The 13174-nt window shown below is 46.1% G+C and overlaps 49 non-coding genes across 49 annotated transcripts; all 49 read right to left on the bottom strand.

Moving 5' to 3' along the window:
- Positions 1 to 28: 28 nt before the first annotated feature.
- Positions 29 to 100, bottom strand: TRNAP-UGG (transfer RNA proline (anticodon UGG)). Its single transcript has one exon. It is a non-coding gene; the product is annotated as a tRNA-Pro (tRNA).
- A 248-nt stretch (positions 101 to 348) lies between these two features.
- On the bottom strand, positions 349 to 420 carry TRNAP-UGG (transfer RNA proline (anticodon UGG)). The gene has a single exon. It is a non-coding gene; the product is annotated as a tRNA-Pro (tRNA).
- An 86-nt stretch (positions 421 to 506) lies between these two features.
- On the bottom strand, positions 507 to 580 carry TRNAP-CGG (transfer RNA proline (anticodon CGG)). Its single transcript has one exon. It is a non-coding gene; the product is annotated as a tRNA-Pro (tRNA).
- Positions 581 to 666: 86 nt separating this feature from the next.
- TRNAP-AGG (transfer RNA proline (anticodon AGG)) lies at positions 667 to 740 on the bottom strand. Its single transcript has one exon. It is a non-coding gene; the product is annotated as a tRNA-Pro (tRNA).
- An 89-nt stretch (positions 741 to 829) lies between these two features.
- TRNAP-UGG (transfer RNA proline (anticodon UGG)) lies at positions 830 to 901 on the bottom strand. Its single transcript has one exon. It is a non-coding gene; the product is annotated as a tRNA-Pro (tRNA).
- Positions 902 to 987: 86 nt separating this feature from the next.
- On the bottom strand, positions 988 to 1061 carry TRNAP-CGG (transfer RNA proline (anticodon CGG)). Its single transcript has one exon. It is a non-coding gene; the product is annotated as a tRNA-Pro (tRNA).
- A 409-nt stretch (positions 1062 to 1470) lies between these two features.
- TRNAP-CGG (transfer RNA proline (anticodon CGG)) lies at positions 1471 to 1542 on the bottom strand. Its single transcript has one exon. It is a non-coding gene; the product is annotated as a tRNA-Pro (tRNA).
- An 89-nt stretch (positions 1543 to 1631) lies between these two features.
- On the bottom strand, positions 1632 to 1703 carry TRNAP-UGG (transfer RNA proline (anticodon UGG)). The gene has a single exon. It is a non-coding gene; the product is annotated as a tRNA-Pro (tRNA).
- Positions 1704 to 1791: 88 nt separating this feature from the next.
- On the bottom strand, positions 1792 to 1863 carry TRNAP-CGG (transfer RNA proline (anticodon CGG)). The gene has a single exon. It is a non-coding gene; the product is annotated as a tRNA-Pro (tRNA).
- A 247-nt stretch (positions 1864 to 2110) lies between these two features.
- Positions 2111 to 2184, bottom strand: TRNAP-AGG (transfer RNA proline (anticodon AGG)). The gene has a single exon. It is a non-coding gene; the product is annotated as a tRNA-Pro (tRNA).
- Positions 2185 to 2273: 89 nt separating this feature from the next.
- Positions 2274 to 2345, bottom strand: TRNAP-UGG (transfer RNA proline (anticodon UGG)). The gene has a single exon. It is a non-coding gene; the product is annotated as a tRNA-Pro (tRNA).
- Positions 2346 to 2433: 88 nt separating this feature from the next.
- TRNAP-UGG (transfer RNA proline (anticodon UGG)) lies at positions 2434 to 2505 on the bottom strand. Its single transcript has one exon. It is a non-coding gene; the product is annotated as a tRNA-Pro (tRNA).
- An 88-nt stretch (positions 2506 to 2593) lies between these two features.
- Positions 2594 to 2665, bottom strand: TRNAP-CGG (transfer RNA proline (anticodon CGG)). Its single transcript has one exon. It is a non-coding gene; the product is annotated as a tRNA-Pro (tRNA).
- Positions 2666 to 2754: 89 nt separating this feature from the next.
- TRNAP-UGG (transfer RNA proline (anticodon UGG)) lies at positions 2755 to 2826 on the bottom strand. The gene has a single exon. It is a non-coding gene; the product is annotated as a tRNA-Pro (tRNA).
- Positions 2827 to 3074: 248 nt separating this feature from the next.
- On the bottom strand, positions 3075 to 3146 carry TRNAP-UGG (transfer RNA proline (anticodon UGG)). The gene has a single exon. It is a non-coding gene; the product is annotated as a tRNA-Pro (tRNA).
- Positions 3147 to 3232: 86 nt separating this feature from the next.
- TRNAP-CGG (transfer RNA proline (anticodon CGG)) lies at positions 3233 to 3306 on the bottom strand. The gene has a single exon. It is a non-coding gene; the product is annotated as a tRNA-Pro (tRNA).
- A 249-nt stretch (positions 3307 to 3555) lies between these two features.
- On the bottom strand, positions 3556 to 3627 carry TRNAP-CGG (transfer RNA proline (anticodon CGG)). The gene has a single exon. It is a non-coding gene; the product is annotated as a tRNA-Pro (tRNA).
- An 89-nt stretch (positions 3628 to 3716) lies between these two features.
- TRNAP-CGG (transfer RNA proline (anticodon CGG)) lies at positions 3717 to 3788 on the bottom strand. Its single transcript has one exon. It is a non-coding gene; the product is annotated as a tRNA-Pro (tRNA).
- A 246-nt stretch (positions 3789 to 4034) lies between these two features.
- TRNAP-AGG (transfer RNA proline (anticodon AGG)) lies at positions 4035 to 4108 on the bottom strand. Its single transcript has one exon. It is a non-coding gene; the product is annotated as a tRNA-Pro (tRNA).
- An 89-nt stretch (positions 4109 to 4197) lies between these two features.
- On the bottom strand, positions 4198 to 4269 carry TRNAP-UGG (transfer RNA proline (anticodon UGG)). The gene has a single exon. It is a non-coding gene; the product is annotated as a tRNA-Pro (tRNA).
- Positions 4270 to 4517: 248 nt separating this feature from the next.
- TRNAP-CGG (transfer RNA proline (anticodon CGG)) lies at positions 4518 to 4589 on the bottom strand. Its single transcript has one exon. It is a non-coding gene; the product is annotated as a tRNA-Pro (tRNA).
- Positions 4590 to 4999: 410 nt separating this feature from the next.
- On the bottom strand, positions 5000 to 5071 carry TRNAP-CGG (transfer RNA proline (anticodon CGG)). Its single transcript has one exon. It is a non-coding gene; the product is annotated as a tRNA-Pro (tRNA).
- Positions 5072 to 5481: 410 nt separating this feature from the next.
- TRNAP-CGG (transfer RNA proline (anticodon CGG)) lies at positions 5482 to 5553 on the bottom strand. The gene has a single exon. It is a non-coding gene; the product is annotated as a tRNA-Pro (tRNA).
- A 409-nt stretch (positions 5554 to 5962) lies between these two features.
- TRNAP-AGG (transfer RNA proline (anticodon AGG)) lies at positions 5963 to 6034 on the bottom strand. Its single transcript has one exon. It is a non-coding gene; the product is annotated as a tRNA-Pro (tRNA).
- A 248-nt stretch (positions 6035 to 6282) lies between these two features.
- TRNAP-UGG (transfer RNA proline (anticodon UGG)) lies at positions 6283 to 6354 on the bottom strand. The gene has a single exon. It is a non-coding gene; the product is annotated as a tRNA-Pro (tRNA).
- Positions 6355 to 6441: 87 nt separating this feature from the next.
- Positions 6442 to 6514, bottom strand: TRNAP-CGG (transfer RNA proline (anticodon CGG)). The gene has a single exon. It is a non-coding gene; the product is annotated as a tRNA-Pro (tRNA).
- Positions 6515 to 6603: 89 nt separating this feature from the next.
- TRNAP-CGG (transfer RNA proline (anticodon CGG)) lies at positions 6604 to 6675 on the bottom strand. The gene has a single exon. It is a non-coding gene; the product is annotated as a tRNA-Pro (tRNA).
- A 247-nt stretch (positions 6676 to 6922) lies between these two features.
- Positions 6923 to 6996, bottom strand: TRNAP-AGG (transfer RNA proline (anticodon AGG)). The gene has a single exon. It is a non-coding gene; the product is annotated as a tRNA-Pro (tRNA).
- Positions 6997 to 7085: 89 nt separating this feature from the next.
- On the bottom strand, positions 7086 to 7157 carry TRNAP-UGG (transfer RNA proline (anticodon UGG)). Its single transcript has one exon. It is a non-coding gene; the product is annotated as a tRNA-Pro (tRNA).
- Positions 7158 to 7243: 86 nt separating this feature from the next.
- Positions 7244 to 7317, bottom strand: TRNAP-AGG (transfer RNA proline (anticodon AGG)). Its single transcript has one exon. It is a non-coding gene; the product is annotated as a tRNA-Pro (tRNA).
- An 89-nt stretch (positions 7318 to 7406) lies between these two features.
- Positions 7407 to 7478, bottom strand: TRNAP-CGG (transfer RNA proline (anticodon CGG)). The gene has a single exon. It is a non-coding gene; the product is annotated as a tRNA-Pro (tRNA).
- Positions 7479 to 7871: 393 nt separating this feature from the next.
- TRNAP-CGG (transfer RNA proline (anticodon CGG)) lies at positions 7872 to 7945 on the bottom strand. The gene has a single exon. It is a non-coding gene; the product is annotated as a tRNA-Pro (tRNA).
- A 410-nt stretch (positions 7946 to 8355) lies between these two features.
- On the bottom strand, positions 8356 to 8427 carry TRNAP-CGG (transfer RNA proline (anticodon CGG)). Its single transcript has one exon. It is a non-coding gene; the product is annotated as a tRNA-Pro (tRNA).
- Positions 8428 to 8836: 409 nt separating this feature from the next.
- TRNAP-AGG (transfer RNA proline (anticodon AGG)) lies at positions 8837 to 8908 on the bottom strand. Its single transcript has one exon. It is a non-coding gene; the product is annotated as a tRNA-Pro (tRNA).
- An 88-nt stretch (positions 8909 to 8996) lies between these two features.
- On the bottom strand, positions 8997 to 9068 carry TRNAP-UGG (transfer RNA proline (anticodon UGG)). Its single transcript has one exon. It is a non-coding gene; the product is annotated as a tRNA-Pro (tRNA).
- Positions 9069 to 9156: 88 nt separating this feature from the next.
- On the bottom strand, positions 9157 to 9228 carry TRNAP-CGG (transfer RNA proline (anticodon CGG)). The gene has a single exon. It is a non-coding gene; the product is annotated as a tRNA-Pro (tRNA).
- An 89-nt stretch (positions 9229 to 9317) lies between these two features.
- On the bottom strand, positions 9318 to 9389 carry TRNAP-CGG (transfer RNA proline (anticodon CGG)). Its single transcript has one exon. It is a non-coding gene; the product is annotated as a tRNA-Pro (tRNA).
- A 247-nt stretch (positions 9390 to 9636) lies between these two features.
- TRNAP-AGG (transfer RNA proline (anticodon AGG)) lies at positions 9637 to 9710 on the bottom strand. The gene has a single exon. It is a non-coding gene; the product is annotated as a tRNA-Pro (tRNA).
- Positions 9711 to 9799: 89 nt separating this feature from the next.
- Positions 9800 to 9871, bottom strand: TRNAP-CGG (transfer RNA proline (anticodon CGG)). The gene has a single exon. It is a non-coding gene; the product is annotated as a tRNA-Pro (tRNA).
- Positions 9872 to 10278: 407 nt separating this feature from the next.
- Positions 10279 to 10352, bottom strand: TRNAP-CGG (transfer RNA proline (anticodon CGG)). The gene has a single exon. It is a non-coding gene; the product is annotated as a tRNA-Pro (tRNA).
- Positions 10353 to 10761: 409 nt separating this feature from the next.
- Positions 10762 to 10833, bottom strand: TRNAP-CGG (transfer RNA proline (anticodon CGG)). The gene has a single exon. It is a non-coding gene; the product is annotated as a tRNA-Pro (tRNA).
- An 89-nt stretch (positions 10834 to 10922) lies between these two features.
- Positions 10923 to 10994, bottom strand: TRNAP-AGG (transfer RNA proline (anticodon AGG)). The gene has a single exon. It is a non-coding gene; the product is annotated as a tRNA-Pro (tRNA).
- Positions 10995 to 11403: 409 nt separating this feature from the next.
- TRNAP-CGG (transfer RNA proline (anticodon CGG)) lies at positions 11404 to 11475 on the bottom strand. The gene has a single exon. It is a non-coding gene; the product is annotated as a tRNA-Pro (tRNA).
- A 409-nt stretch (positions 11476 to 11884) lies between these two features.
- On the bottom strand, positions 11885 to 11956 carry TRNAP-AGG (transfer RNA proline (anticodon AGG)). The gene has a single exon. It is a non-coding gene; the product is annotated as a tRNA-Pro (tRNA).
- An 88-nt stretch (positions 11957 to 12044) lies between these two features.
- TRNAP-UGG (transfer RNA proline (anticodon UGG)) lies at positions 12045 to 12116 on the bottom strand. The gene has a single exon. It is a non-coding gene; the product is annotated as a tRNA-Pro (tRNA).
- An 88-nt stretch (positions 12117 to 12204) lies between these two features.
- TRNAP-CGG (transfer RNA proline (anticodon CGG)) lies at positions 12205 to 12276 on the bottom strand. The gene has a single exon. It is a non-coding gene; the product is annotated as a tRNA-Pro (tRNA).
- An 89-nt stretch (positions 12277 to 12365) lies between these two features.
- On the bottom strand, positions 12366 to 12437 carry TRNAP-CGG (transfer RNA proline (anticodon CGG)). The gene has a single exon. It is a non-coding gene; the product is annotated as a tRNA-Pro (tRNA).
- Positions 12438 to 12684: 247 nt separating this feature from the next.
- TRNAP-AGG (transfer RNA proline (anticodon AGG)) lies at positions 12685 to 12758 on the bottom strand. The gene has a single exon. It is a non-coding gene; the product is annotated as a tRNA-Pro (tRNA).
- An 89-nt stretch (positions 12759 to 12847) lies between these two features.
- TRNAP-CGG (transfer RNA proline (anticodon CGG)) lies at positions 12848 to 12919 on the bottom strand. Its single transcript has one exon. It is a non-coding gene; the product is annotated as a tRNA-Pro (tRNA).
- Positions 12920 to 13174: the final 255 nt, after the last annotated feature.

Genomic DNA, 13174 nt, shown 5'->3' with positions numbered 1-13174 from the left:
AGTCACTAAATTACCTCTGCAAAAACTCGGGTCCGTCCGGGAATTGAACCCGGGACCACTCACACCCAAAGCGAGTATCATACCCCTAGACCAACGGACCATGTATGAAATAAAACATGCTCAACTCATAGGCCTACCCTGTAGTTAGTTGCATTTAAATAGTCACTAAATTACCTCTATAAAAACTCGGGTCCGTCCTGGAATTGAACCCGGGACCACTCGCACCCAAAGCGAGTATCATACCCCTAGACCAACGGACCATGTATGAAATAGAACATGCTCAACTCATAGGCCTACCCTGTAGTTAGTTGCATTTAAATAGTCACTAAATTACCTCTGCAAAAACTCGGGTCCGTCCGGGATTTGAACCCGGGACCACTCACACCCAAAGCGAGTATCATACCCCTAGACCAACGGACCATGTATGAAATAAAACATGCTCAACTCATAGGCCTACCCTGTAGTTAGTTGCATTTAAATAGTCACTAAATTACCTCTGCAAAAACTCGGGTCCGTCCGGGATTTGAACCCGGGACCACTCACACCCGAAGCGAGTATCATACCCCTAGACCAACGGACGAAGTATGACACTGAAACATGCTCAGCTCGTATTCCTACAATTTAACTAGTTACATTTAAATAGTCACCAAATTACTTCTGCAAAACTCGGGTCCGTCCGGGATTTGAACCCGGGACCACTCGCACCCTAAGCGAGTATCATACCCCTAGACCAACGGACGAAGTACGACACTGAAACATGCTCAACTCATAGGCCTACCCTGTAGTTAGTTGCATTTAAATAGTCACTAAATTACCTCTGCAAAAACTCGGGTCCGTCCGGGATTTGAACCCGGGACCACTCACACCCAAAGCGAGTATCATACCCCTAGACCAACGGACCATGTATGAAATAAAACATGCTCAACTCATAGGCCTACCCTGTAGTTAGTTGCATTTAAATAGTCACTAAATTACCTCTGCAAAAACTCGGGTCCGTCCGGGATTTGAACCCGGGACCACTCACACCCGAAGCGAGTATCATACCCCTAGACCAACGGACGAAGTATGAAACTGAAACATGCTCATCTCGTAGTCCTACAATTTAACTCGTAGCATTTGAATAGTCACCAAATTACTTCTGCAAAAACTCGGGTCCGTCCGGGATTTGAACCCGGGACCACTCGCACCCAAAGCGAGTATCATACCCCTAAACCAACGGACGAAATATGACACGGAAACATGCTCAACTCGTAGTCCTACTATTTAACTAGTTATATTTAAATAGTCACCAAATTACTTCTGCAAAACTCGGGTCCGTCCGGGATTTGAACCCGGGACCACTCACACCCGAAGCGAGTAACATACCCCAAAACCAACGGATCATGTATGACAGCGAGACATTCTCAACTCGTAGTCCTACAATTTAACTAGTTGCATTTAAATAGTCACCAAATTACTTCTGCAAACCTCGGGTCCGTCCAGGATTTGAACCCGGGACCACTCACACCCGAAGCGAGTATCATACCCCTAGACCAACGGACCATGTATGACACTGAAACATGCTCAACTCGTAGTCCTACAATTTTACTCGTTGCATTTGAATAGTCACCAAATTACTTCTGCAAAAACTCGGGTCCGTCCGGGATTTGAACCCGGGACCACTCGCACCCAAAGCGAGTATCATACCCCTAGACCAACGGACCATGTAAGAAGTAAAACATGCTCAACTCATAGGCCTACCCTGTAGTTAGTTGCATTTAAATAGTCACTAAATTACCTCTGCAAAAACTCGGGTCCGTCCGGGATTTGAACCCGGGACCACTCACACCCGATGCGAGTATCATACCCCTAGACCAACGGACCATGTATGACACTGAAACAAGCTCAACTCGTAGGCCTACAATATAACTAGTTGCATTTAAATAGTCACTAAATTACCTCTGCAAAAACTCGGGTCCGTCCGGGATTTCAACCCGGGACCACTCACACCCGAAGCGAGTATCATACCCCTAGACCAACGGACGAAGTATGACACTGAAACATGCTCAGCTCGTATTCCTACAATTTAACTAGTTACATTTAAATAGTCACCAAATTACTTCTGCAAAACTCGGGTCCGTCCGGGATTTGAACCCGGGACCACTCGCACCCTAAGCGAGTATCATACCCCTAGACCAACGGACGAAGTATGACACTGAAACATGCTCATCTCGTAGTCCTACAATTTAACTCGTAGCATTTGAATAGTCACCATATTACTTCTGCAAAAACTCGGGTCCGTCCGGGATTTGAACCCGGGACCACTCGCACCCAAAGCGAGTATCATACCCCTAGACCAACGGACCATGTATGAAATAGAACATGCTCAACTCATAGGCCTACCCTGTAGTTAGTTGCATTTAAATAGTCACTAAATTACCTCTGCAAAAACTCGGGTCCGTCCGGGATTTGAACCCGGGACCACTCACACCCAAAGCGAGTATCATACCCCTAGACCAACGGACCATGTACGAAATAAGACATGCTCAACTCATAGGCCTACCCTGTAGTTAGTTGCATTTAAATAGTCACTAAATTACCTCTGCAAAAACTCGGGTCCGTCCGGGATTTGAACCCGGGACCACTCACACCCGAAGCGAGTATCATACCCCTAGGCCAACGGACCATGTATGACACTGAAACATGCTCAACTCGTAGGCCTACAATATAACTAGTTGCATTTAAATAGTCACTAAATTACCTCTGCAAAAACTCGGGTCCGTCCGGGAATTGAACCCGGGACCACTCACACCCAAAGCGAGTATCATACCCCTAGACCAACGGACCATGTATGAAATAAAACATGCTCAACTCATAGGCCTACCCTGTAGTTAGTTGCATTTAAATAGTCACTAAATTACCTCTATAAAAACTCGGGTCCGTCCTGGAATTGAACCCGGGACCACTCGCACCCAAAGCGAGTATCATACCCCTAGACCAACGGACCATGTATGAAATAGAACATGCTCAACTCATAGGCCTACCCTGTAGTTAGTTGCATTTAAATAGTCACTAAATTACCTCTGCAAAAACTCGGGTCCGTCCGGGATTTGAACCCGGGACCACTCACACCCAAAGCGAGTATCATACCCCTAGACCAACGGACCATGTATGAAATAAAACATGCTCAACTCATAGGCCTACCCTGTAGTTAGTTGCATTTAAATAGTCACTAAATTACCTCTGCAAAAACTCGGGTCCGTCCGGGATTTGAACCCGGGACCACTCACACCCGAAGCGAGTATCATACCCCTAGACCAACGGACGAAGTATGACACTGAAACATGCTCATCTCGTAGTCCTACAATTTAACTCGTAGCATTTGAATAGTCACCAAATTACTTCTGCAAAAACTCGGGTCCGTCCGGGATTTGAACCCGGGACCACTCACACCCGAAGCGAGTAACATACCCCAAAACCAACGGATCATGTATGACAGCGAGACATTCTCAACTCGTAGTCCTACAATTTAACTAGTTGCATTTAAATAGTCACCAAATTACTTCTGCAAACCTCGGGTCCGTCCAGGATTTGAACCCGGGACCACTCACACCCGAAGCGAGTATCATACCCCTAGACCAACGGACCATGTATGACACTGAAACATGCTCAACTCGTAGTCCTACAATTTTACTCGTTGCATTTGAATAGTCACCAAATTACTTCTGCAAAAACTCGGGTCCGTCCGGGATTTGAACCCGGGACCACTCGCACCCGAAGCGAGTATCATACCCCTAGACCAACGGACCATGTAAGAAGTAAAACATGCTCAACTCATAGGCCTACCCTGTAGTTAGTTGCATTTAAATAGTCACTAAATTACCTCTGCAAAAACTCGGGTCCGTCCGGGATTTGAACCCGGGACCACTCACACCCGATGCGAGTATCATACCCCTAGACCAACGGACGAAGTATGACACTGAAACATGCTCAGCTCGTATTCCTACAATTTAACTAGTTACATTTAAATAGTCACCAAATTACTTCTGCAAAACTCGGGTCCGTCCGGGATTTGAACCCGGGACCACTCGCACCCTAAGCGAGTATCATACCCCTAGACCAACGGACGAAGTATGACACTGAAACATGCTCATCTCGTAGTCCTACAATTTAACTCGTAGCATTTGAATAGTCACCATATTACTTCTGCAAAAACTCGGGTCCGTCCGGGATTTGAACCCGGGACCACTCGCACCCAAAGCGAGTATCATACCCCTAGACCAACGGACCATGTATGAAATAGAACATGCTCAACTCATAGGCCTACCCTGTAGTTAGTTGCATTTAAATAGTCACTAAATTACCTCTGCAAAAACTCGGGTCCGTCCGGGATTTGAACCCGGGACCACTCACACCCAAAGCGAGTATCATACCCCTAGACCAAGGGACCATGTATGAAATAAGACATGCTCAACTCATAGGCCTACCCTGTAGTTAGTTGCATTTAAATAGTCACTAAATTACCTCTGCAAAAACTCGGGTCCGTCCGGGATTTGAACCCGGGACCACTCACACCCGAAGCGAGTATCATACCCCTAGGCCAACGGACCATGTATGACACTGAAACATGCTCAACTCGTAGGCCTACAATATAACTAGTTGCATTAAAATAGTCACTAAATTACCTCTGCAAAAACTCGGGTCCGTCCGGGAATTGAACCCGGGACCACTCCCACCCAAAGCGAGTATCATACCCCTAGACCAACGGACCATGTATGAAATAAAACATGCTCAACTCATAGGCCTACCCTGTAGTTAGTTGCATTTAAATAGTCACTAAATTACCTCTATAAAAACTCGGGTCCGTCCTGGAATTGAACCCGGGACCACTCACACCCGAAGCGAGTATCATACCCCTAGACCAACGGACCATGTATAACACTGAAACATGCTCAACTCGTAGGCCTACAATATAAATAGTTGCATTTAAATAGTCACTAAATTACCTCTGCAAAAACTCGGGTCCGTCCGGGATTTGAACCCGGGACCACTCACACCCGAAACGAGTATCATACCCCTAGACCAACGGACCATGTATGACACTGAAACATGCTCAACTCGTAGGCCTACAATATAACTAGTTGATTTTAAATAGTCACTAAATTACCTCTGCAAAAACTCGGGTCCGTCCGGGATTTCAACCCGGGACCACTCACACCCGAAGCGAGTATCATACCCCTAGACCAACGGACGAAGTATGACACTGAAACATGCTCAGCTCGTATTCCTACAATTTAACTAGTTACATTTAAATAGTCACCAAATTACTTCTGCAAAACTCGGGTCCGTCCGGGATTTGAACCCGGGACCACTCGCACCCTACGCGAGTATCATACCCCTAGACCAACGGACGAAGTATGACACTGAAACATGCTCATCTCGTAGTCCTACAATTTAACTCGTAGCATTTGAATAGTCACCATATTACTTCTGCAAAAACTCGGGTCCGTCCGGGATTTGAACCCGGGACCACTCACACCCGAAGCGAATACCATACCCCTAGACCAACGGACCATGTATGACACTGAAACATGCTACACTTGTAGGCCTACAATATAACTCGTTGCATTTAAATAGTCACCAAATTACTTCTGCAAAACTCGGGTCCGTCCGGGATTTGAACCCGGGACTACTCACACCCGAAGCGAGTATCATACCCCTAAACCAACGGACGAAATATGACCCTAAAACATGCTCAACTCGTAGTCCTACTATTTAACTAGTTACATTTAAATAGTCACCAAATTACTTCTGCAAAACTCGGGTCCGTCCGGAATTTGAACCCGGGACCACTCACACTCGAAGCGAGTATCATACTCCTAGACCAACGGACCATGTATGACACTGAAACATGCTCAACTCGTAGTCCTACAATTTAACTCGTTGCATTTGAATAGTCACCAAATTACTTCTGCAAAAACTCGGGTCCGTCCGGGATTTGAACCCGGGACCACTCGCACCCTAAGCGAGTACCATACCCCTAGCCCAACGGACCATGTATGAAATATAACATGCTCAACTCATAGGCCTACCCTGTAGTTAGTTGCATTTAAATAGTCACTAAATTACCTCTGCAAAAACTCGGGTCCGTCCGGGATTTGAACCCGGGACCACTCGCACTCTAAGCGAGTACCATAACCCTAGCCCAACGGACCATGTATGAAATATAACATGCTCAACTCATAGGCCTACCCTGTAGTTAGTTGCATTTAAATAGTCACTAAATTACCTCTGCAAAAACTCGGGTCCGTCCGGGAATTGAACCCGGGACCACTCACACCCAAAGCGAGTATCATACCCCTAGACCAACGGACCATGTATGAAATAAAACATGCTCAACTCATAGGCCTACCCTGTAGTTGGTTGCATTTAAATAGTCACTAAATTACCTCTGCAAAAACTCGGCTCCGTCCGGGAATTGAACCCGGGACCACTCACACCCGAAGCGAGTATCATACCCCTAGACCAACGGACCATGTATGACACTGAAACATGCTCAACTCGTAGGCCTACAATATAACTAGTTGCATTTAAATAGTCACTAAATTACCTCTGCAAAAACTCGGGTCCGTCCGGGATTTGAACCCGGGACCACTCACACCCGAAACGAGTATCATACCCCTAGACCAACGGACCATGTATGACACTGAAACATGCTCAACTCGTAGGCCTACAATATAACTAGTTGCATTTAAATAGTCACTAAATTACCTCTGCAAAAACTCGGGTCCGTCCGAGATTTCAACCCGGGACCACTCACACCCGAAGCGAGTATCATACCCCTAGACCAACGGACGAAGTATGACACTGAAACATGCTCAGCTCGTATTCCTACAATTTAACTAGTTACATTTAAATAGTCACCAAATTACTTCTGCAAAACTCGGGTCCGTCCGGGATTTGAACCCGGGACCACTCGCACCCTAAGCGAGTATCATACCCCTAGACCAACGGACGAAGTATGACACTGAAACATGCTCATCTCGTAGTCCTACAATTTAACTCGTAGCATTTGAATACTCACCATATTACTTCTGCAAAAACTCGGGTCCGTCCGGGATTTGAACCCGGGACCACTCGCACCCAAAGCGAGTATCATACCCCTAGACCAACGGACCATGTATGAAATAGAACATGCTCAACTCATAGGCCTACCCTGTAGTTAGTTGCATTTAAATAGTCACTAAATTACCTCTGCAAAAACTCGGATCCGTCCGGGATTTGAACCCGGGACCACTCGCACCCTAAGCGAGTATCATACCCCTAGACCAACGGACGAAGTATGACACTGAAACATACTCATCTCGTAGTCCTACAATTTAACTCGTAGCATTTGAATAGTCACCATATTACTTCTGCAAAAACTCGGGTCCGTCCGGGAATTGAACCCGGGACCACTCACACCCGAAGCGAATACCATACCCCTAGACCAACGGACCATGTATGACACTGAAACATGCTACACTTGTAGGCCTACAATATAACTCGTTGCATTTAAATAGTCACCAAATTACTTCTGCAAAACTCGGGTCCGTCCGGGATTTGAACCCGGGACTACTCACACCCGAAGCGAGTATCATACCCCTAAACCAACGGACGAAATATGACCCTAAAACATGCTCAACTCGTAGTCCTACTATTTAAATAGTCACCAAATTACTTCTGCAAAAACACGGGTCCGTCCGGGATTTGACCCCGGGACCACTCGCACCCAAAGCGAGAATCATACCCCTAGACCAACGGACCATGTATGAAATAAAACATGCTCAACTCATAGGCCTACCCTGTAGTTAGTTGCATTTAAATAGTCACTAAATTACCTCTGCAAAAACTCGGGTCCGTCCGGGATTTGAACCCGGGACCACTCACACCCGAAGCGAGTATCATACCCCTAGACCAACGGACGAAGTATGACACTGAAACATGCTCATCTCGTAGTCCTACAATTTAACTCGTAGCATTTGAATAGTCACCAAATTTCTTCTGCAAAAACTCGGGTCCGTCCGGGATTTGAACCCGGGACCACTCGCACCCAAAGCGAGTATCATACCCCTAAACCAACGGACGAAATATGAACCTGAAACATGCTCAACTCGTAGTCCTACTATTTAACTAGTTACATTTAAATAGTCACCAAATTACTTCTGCAAAACTCGGGTCCGTCCGGGATTTGAACCCGGGACCACTCACACCCGAAGCGAGTAACATACCCCAAAACCAACGGATCATGTATGACAGCGAGACATTCTCAACTCGTAGTCCTACAATTTAACTAGTTGCATTTAAATAGTCACCAAATTACTTCTGCAAAAACTCGGGTCCGTCCGGGATTTGAACCCGGGACCACTCACACCCGAAGCGAATACCATACCCCTAGACCAACGGACCATGTATGACACTGAAACATGCTACACTTGTAGGCCTACAATATAACTCGTTGCATTTAAATAGTCACCAAATTACTTCTGCAAAACTCGGGTCCGTCCGGGATTTGAACCCGGGACTACTCACACCCGAAGCGAGTATCATACCCCTAAACCAACGGACGAAATATGACCCTAAAACATGCTCAACTCGTAGTCCTACTATTTAACTAGTTACATTTAAATAGTCACCAAATTACTTCTGCAAAACTCGGGTCCGTCCGGAATTTGAACCCGGGACCACTCACACTCGAAGCGAGTATCATACTCCTAGACCAACGGACCATGTATGACACTGAAACATGCTCAACTCGTAGTCCTACAATTTAACTCGTTGCATTTGAATAGTCACCAAATTACTTCTGCAAAAACTCGGGTCCGTCCGGGATTTGAACCCGGGACCACTCGCACCCTAAGCGAGTACCATACCCCTAGCCCAACGGACCATGTATGAAATATAACATGCTCAACTCATAGGCCTACTCTGTAGTTAGTTGCATTTAAATAGTCACTAAATTACCTCTGCAAAAACTCAGGTCCGTCCGGGATTTGAACCCGGGACCACTCGCACCCAAAGCGAGTATCATACCCCTAGACCAACGGACCATGTATGAAATAGAACATGCTCAACTCATAGGCCTACCCTGTAGTTAGTTGCATTTAAATAGTCACTAAATTACCTCTGCAAAAACTCGGGTCCGTCCGGGAATTGAACCCGGGACCACTCACACCCGAAGCGAGTATCATACCCCTAGACCAACGGACCATGTATAACACGGAAACATGCTCAACTCGTAGGCCTACAATATAAATAGTTGCATTTAAATAGTCACTAAATTACCTCTGCAAAAACTCGGGTCCGTCCGGGATTTGAACCCGGGACCACTCACACCCGAAACGAGTATCATACCCCTAGACCAACGGACCATGTATGACACTGAAACATGCTCAACTCGTAGGCCTACAATATAACTAGTTGCATTTAAATAGTCACTAAATTACCTCTGCAAAAACTCGGGTCCGTCCGGGATTTCAACCCGGGACCACTCACACCCGAAGCGAGTATCATACCCCTAGACCAACGGACGAAGTATGACACTGAAACATGCTCAGCTCGTATTCCTACAATTTAACTAGTTACATTTAAATAGTCACCAAATTACTTCTGCAAAACTCGGGTCCGTCCGGGATTTGAACCCGGGACCACTCGCACCCTAAGCGAGTATCATACCCCTAGACCAACGGACGAAGTATGACACTGAAACATACTCATCTCGTAGTCCTACAATTTAACTCGTAGCATTTGAATAGTCACCATATTACTTCTGCAAAAACTCGGGTCCGTCCGGGATTTGAACCCGGGACCACTCACACCCGAAGCGAATACCATACCCCTAGACCAACGGACCATGTATGACACTGAAACATGCTACACTTGTAGGCCTACAATATAACTCGTTGCATTTAAATAGTCACCAAATTTCTTCTGCAAAACTCGGGTCCGTCCGGGATTTGAACCCGGGACTACTCACACCCGAAGCGAGTATCATACCCCTAAACCAACGGACGAAATATGACCCTAAAACATGCTCAACTCGTAGTCCTACTATTTAACTAGTTACATTTAAATAGTCACCAAATTACTTCTGCAAAAACACGGGTCCGTCCGGGATTTGACCCCGGGACCACTCGCACCCAAAGCGAGAATCATACCCCTAGACCAACGGACCATGTATGAAATAAAACATGCTCAACTCATAGGCCTACCCTGTAGTTAGTTGCATTTAAATAGTCACTAAATTACCTCTGCAAAAACTCGGGTCCGTCCGGGATTTGAACCCGGGACCACTCACACCCGAAGCGAGTATCATACCCCTAGACCAACGGACGAAGTATGACACTGAAACATGCTCATCTCGTAGTCCTACAATTTAACTCGTAGCATTTGAATAGTCACCAAATTACTTCTGCAAAAACTCGGGTCCGTCCGGGATTTGAACCCGGGACCACTCGCACCCAAAGCGAGTATCATACCCCTAAACCAACGGACGAAATATGAACCTGAAACATGCTCAACTCGTAGTCCTACTATTTAACTAGTTACATTTAAATAGTCACCAAATTACTTCTGCAAAACTCGGGTCCGTCCGGGATTTGAACCCGGGACCACTCACACCCGAAGCGAGTAACATACCCCAAAACCAACGGATCATGTATGACAGCGAGACATTCTCAACTCGTAGTCCTACAATTTAACTAGTTGCATTTAAATAGTCACCAAATTACTTCTGCAAACCTCGGGTCCGTCCAGGATTTGAACCCGGGACCACTCACACCCGAAGCGAGTATCATACCCCTAGACCAACGGACCATGTATGACACTGAAACATGCTCAACTCGTAGTCCTACAATTTAACTCGTTGCATTTGAATAGTCACCAAATTACTTCTGCAAAAACTCGGGTCCGTCCGGGATTTGAACCCGGGACCACTCGCACCCTAAGCGAGTACCATACCCCTAGCCCAACGGACCATGTATGAAATATAACATGCTCAACTCATAGGCCTACCCTGTAGTTAGTTGCATTTAAATTGTCACTAAATTACCTCTGCAAAAACTCGGGTCCGTCCGGGATTTGAACCCGGGACCACTCGCACCCAAAGCGAGTATCATACCCCTAAACCAACGGACGAAATATGAACCTGAAACATGCTCAACTCGTAGTCCTACTATTTAACTAGTTACATTTAAATAGTCACCAAATTACTTCTGCAAAACTCGGGTCCGTCCGGGATTTGAACCCGGGACCACTCACACCCGAAGCGAGTAACATACCCCAAAACCAACGGATCATGTATGACAGCGAGACATTCTCAACTCGTAGTCCTACAATTTAACTAGTTGCATTTAAATAGTCACCAAATTACTTCTGCAAAAACTCGGGTCCGTCCGGGATTTGAACCCGGGACCACTCACACCCGAAGCGAATACCATACCCCTAGACCAACGGACCATGTATGACACTGAAACATGCTACACTTGTAGGCCTACAATATAACTCGTTGCATTTAAATAGTCACCAAATTACTTCTGCAAAACTCGGGTCCGTCCGGGATTTGAACCCGGGACTACTCACACCCGAAGCGAGTATCATACCCCTAAACCAACGGACGAAATATGACCCTAAAACATGCTCAACTCGTAGTCCTACTATTTAACTAGTTACATTTAAATAGTCACCAAATTACTTCTGCAAAACTCGGGTCCGTCCGGAATTTGAACCCGGGACCACTCACACTCGAAGCGAGTATCATACTCCTAGACCAACGGACCATGTATGACACTGAAACATGCTCAACTCGTAGTCCTACAATTTAACTCGTTGCATTTGAATAGTCACCAAATTACTTCTGCAAAAACTCGGGTCCGTCCGGGATTTGAACCCGGGACCACTCGCACCCTAAGCGAGTACCATACCCCTAGCCCAACGGACCATGTATGAAATATAACATGCTCAACTCATAGGCCTACTCTGTAGTTAGTTGCATTTAAATAGTCACTAAATTACCTCTGCAAAAACTCAGGTCCGTCCGGGATTTGAACCCGGGACCACTCGCACCCAAAGCGAGTATCATACCCCTAGACCAACGGACCATGTATGAAATAGAACATGCTCAACTCATAGGCCTACCCTGTAGTTAGTTGCATTTAAATAGTCACTAAATTACCTCTGCAAAAACTCGGGTCCGTCCGGGAATTGAACCCGGGACCACTCACACCCGAAGCGAGTATCATACCCCTAGACCAACGGACCATGTATAACACGGAAACATGCTCAACTCGTAGGCCTACAATATAAATAGTTGCATTTAAATAGTCACTAAATTACCTCTGCAAAAACTCGGGTCCGTCCGGGATTTGAACCCGGGACCACTCACACCCGAAACGAGTATCATACCCCTAGACCAACGGACCATGTATGACACTGAAACATGCTCAACTCGTAGGCCTACAATATAACTAGTTGCATTTAAATAGTCACTAAATTACCTCTGCAAAAACTCGGGTCCGTCCGGGATTTCAACCCGGGACCACTCACACCCGAAGCGAGTATCATACCCCTAGACCAACGGACGAAGTATGACACTGAAACATGCTCAGCTCGTATTCCTACAATTTAACTAGTTACATTTAAATAGTCACCAAATTACTTCTGCAAAACTCGGGTCCGTCCGGGATTTGAACCCGGGACCACTCGCACCCTAAGCGAGTATCATACCCCTAGACCAACGGACGAAGTATGACACTGAAACATACTCATCTCGTAGTCCTACAATTTAACTCGTAGCATTTGAATAGTCACCATATTACTTCTGCAAAAACTCGGGTCCGTCCGGGATTTGAACCCGGGACCACTCACACCCGAAGCGAATACCATACCCCTAGACCAACGGACCATGTATGACACTGAAACATGCTACACTTGTAGGCCTACAATATAACTCGTTGCATTTAAATAGTCACCAAATTTCTTCTGCAAAACTCGGGTCCGTCCGGGATTTGAACCCGGGACTACTCACACCCGAAGCGAGTATCATACCCCTAAACCAACGGACGAAATATGACCCTAAAACATGCTCAACTCGTAGTCCTACTATTTAACTAGTTACATTTAAATAGTCACCAAATTACTTCTGCAAAAACACGGGTCC

The sequence above is a fragment of the Phalangium opilio genome, unplaced genomic scaffold (genome assembly GCF_054372755.1).
Source record: "Phalangium opilio isolate 3A_F unplaced genomic scaffold, DU_Popi_V2 ptg000094l_1, whole genome shotgun sequence".
NCBI lineage: Eukaryota > Metazoa > Arthropoda > Arachnida > Opiliones > Phalangiidae > Phalangium > Phalangium opilio.
This window is presented reverse-complemented; position numbering and strand designations above follow the sequence as displayed.